The sequence below is a fragment of the Ascaphus truei genome, unplaced genomic scaffold (genome assembly GCF_040206685.1).
Source record: "Ascaphus truei isolate aAscTru1 unplaced genomic scaffold, aAscTru1.hap1 HAP1_SCAFFOLD_487, whole genome shotgun sequence".
In the NCBI taxonomy this organism is placed as follows: domain Eukaryota; kingdom Metazoa; phylum Chordata; class Amphibia; order Anura; family Ascaphidae; genus Ascaphus; species Ascaphus truei.
The window spans coordinates 237,357-240,000 of record NW_027456818.1 but is presented as its reverse complement, the minus strand read 5'-3'; positions in this window follow the sequence as shown (position 1 = coordinate 240,000).

Here is a 2,644-nt window from a genome sequence, read left to right as displayed (position 1 = left end):
ACTTACTGGGATAAGGGAACAAAATAAATTGTCCTTGGAACGAAATAAATTGTCCTTTGCTTGCCAGCGCAAGAAACGCAGCCTTGGTTTAAAGGTTCTGTGGCCAGATCACAAGTTGCTGATCTGATATCTCAGCCACCTCAAAGTATTTCGTGGAACTTCGTTAGAATTCGTTCCAGAGTCACCAGGGCTAACGAATTCCAAAGTTTGGGGCAAATCCTTGGTTACGTTGTTATTAACCCCTTCACTCCTGGACCAGTTGCTGCTGTGCTGGAACAAAGTCTTGCGTCTTTACATCATGGATCAAAATTCAGGAATCACACTGGGGATACCTGGGGAGCCACGGTTATAGACCGCCCAAAGCTATCTTTAACATGTGGATCCAATCCCCTCGTGGGAACAATTTAACCCACCAATAGTCAGGTTGTCCACAGTTCATAAGACCGGTCAGAAGGGCTGTCCGGTGGGCAGGGCGCATGGGTCAGGTTAACACCCATGCCACTTAGCATACCTGGGATACACCCATACCTTGGCACCGCTGGGTCTGATTTTTGCCCCAGAGATGTCAATAGCCTGTCATCTGTTATACCTCAGAATGCCGGCCGTGTATATATTATGGGTCTCTGGGTCTTTTCATCCCTGACACTCCTTTTAGACTGAGGGGTGCTAAATCAGCGACCCCTTTGAAACTCAGCCATGAAAATACCCCCAGCTCATTCACCCATCTCACAGCTGGATGTCCAGGGAATTCCTGCTTGGACTTACAAAAAATACCTCCTGCCTTACATTTACAATCTGCAGTTTATACACACTTTATTAAAACACCATGTTCTGTTTGTGTCACAAATGTGAAAATGATATTTATGTACATGTAGTGGTTCACCGTATTTGCACCTCAAAAATCAGGTTTCTGGGTGCTTTCGTTCTAGAATGAGTATTTGTCATTGAAATGCCAGCTGCTAGAGCGCCATCATGTGTTGGTTAGAGGGTATGGCAAGCCATGCATCTTGACATTTAATATAGCAAGCAGGGAATGGCCTGCCAATGGGGGACAAAACCGCCTGGGACAGTAATGCATAGCAAATCAGTTTAACCCCTTCCTCCCCCTATCACAGTAACGCAGTAACCTGACAGCGTCCATGGCAACCAATAGGGTACGCGCACACAACATAACCAAATCGCGCATGCGCAAAAATACTGCGAACCGCTTTATTGGGTAAACTTGCGCCAATGAGCAGCTGGAAGCTATATCTAAGGGCCGCGCATGCGCCAGTACATGTTCTATAGTAGTATCCTTGGCGACGCGTAGAACCGCAGCATTGAGACCCGATGGCGCCCATGACAACCGACGGGGTGCGCGTGCAGTATGCCAAATTCACTGTACGGTGAAGAAGTGACCATAAGCACGCAAAAAATACTCTGCTACTACTACCCCGTGCACACACTAGGGTATCTGGCAGCGCGGAACGCCACAATAACCCGGCGGCTTCTAATAGCTCGCACATATAATAAGAGTATCACGCATGCGCGAGTAAAAGGGAATCACTCCCACTCAATACACATCGTGTCATGGAACCTGGTCAGAGCTTTGGCATGCCACAGGGGTCCAAGCTATGCAGGCCAAAGCACTGCAATGAGGACCCCACAAATCACAAGCAGGGGCACATGTATAAGCGCAAACCCCGTATATAGACAACAGCATAAAGCACTGGAAACAAAAGAACACACAGTGGTAACCTACGGAATAAACTAATGGAACAAAGGCAGGAATGTCCCGGGAGTGGAAGAAACAAACGCGGAGGGGGGCGGGGAAATGAAAGAACTCAGACAATACAATAATAATAAAATCTTTACACAAAACAACCGAGCTTCAAGTCCTCATTTAATCCTGATGGCGACACAGTCCGCAATTCATAAATGAATCTGGCCTCTTGTTGCAAAAGGAGTTTGTTCGTGTCCGCTCCGCGAGGCGGTGGGTGTGCTTGGAAGCCAGGCGTGGGAAGGCCAGGGAAGGCCTAGCGACAGGAAGGTGCTTGGAAGCCAGGCGTGGGAAGGCCAGGGTAGGCCTAGCGACAGGAAGGTGCTTGGAAGCCAGGCGTGGGAAGGCCAGGGAAGGCCTAGCGACAGGAAGGTGCTTGGAAGACAGGCGTGGGAAGGCCTAGCGACAGGAAGGTGCTTGGAAGCCAGGCGTGGGAAGGCCAGGGAAGGCCTAGCGACAGGAAGGTGCTTGGAAGCCAGGCGTGGGAAGGCCAGGGAAGGCCTAGCGACAGGAAGGTGCTTGGAAGACAGGCGTGGGAAGGCCTAGCGACAGGAAGGTGCTTGGAAGACAGGCGTGGGAAGGCCACGGAAGGCCTAGCGACAGGAAGGTGCTTGGAAGACAGGCGTGGGAAGGCCTAGCGACAGGAAGGTGCTTGGAAGACAGGCGTGGGAAGGCCACGGAAGGCCTAGCGACAGGAAGGTGCTTGAGTTCGGTGTTATCATCTGCGCTCATCAGTGCTTTTCTGGTGGTGGAACGATGGATGGCGAGGCGTTCCTTAAGCATTCTAGAGGCTTTTCCGATGTAATGGAGACCACAAGAGGCATTTAATCATATACACGACATAACGGGATTCGCAATTGAGAAAGTGTATTATTTTAATTTGGA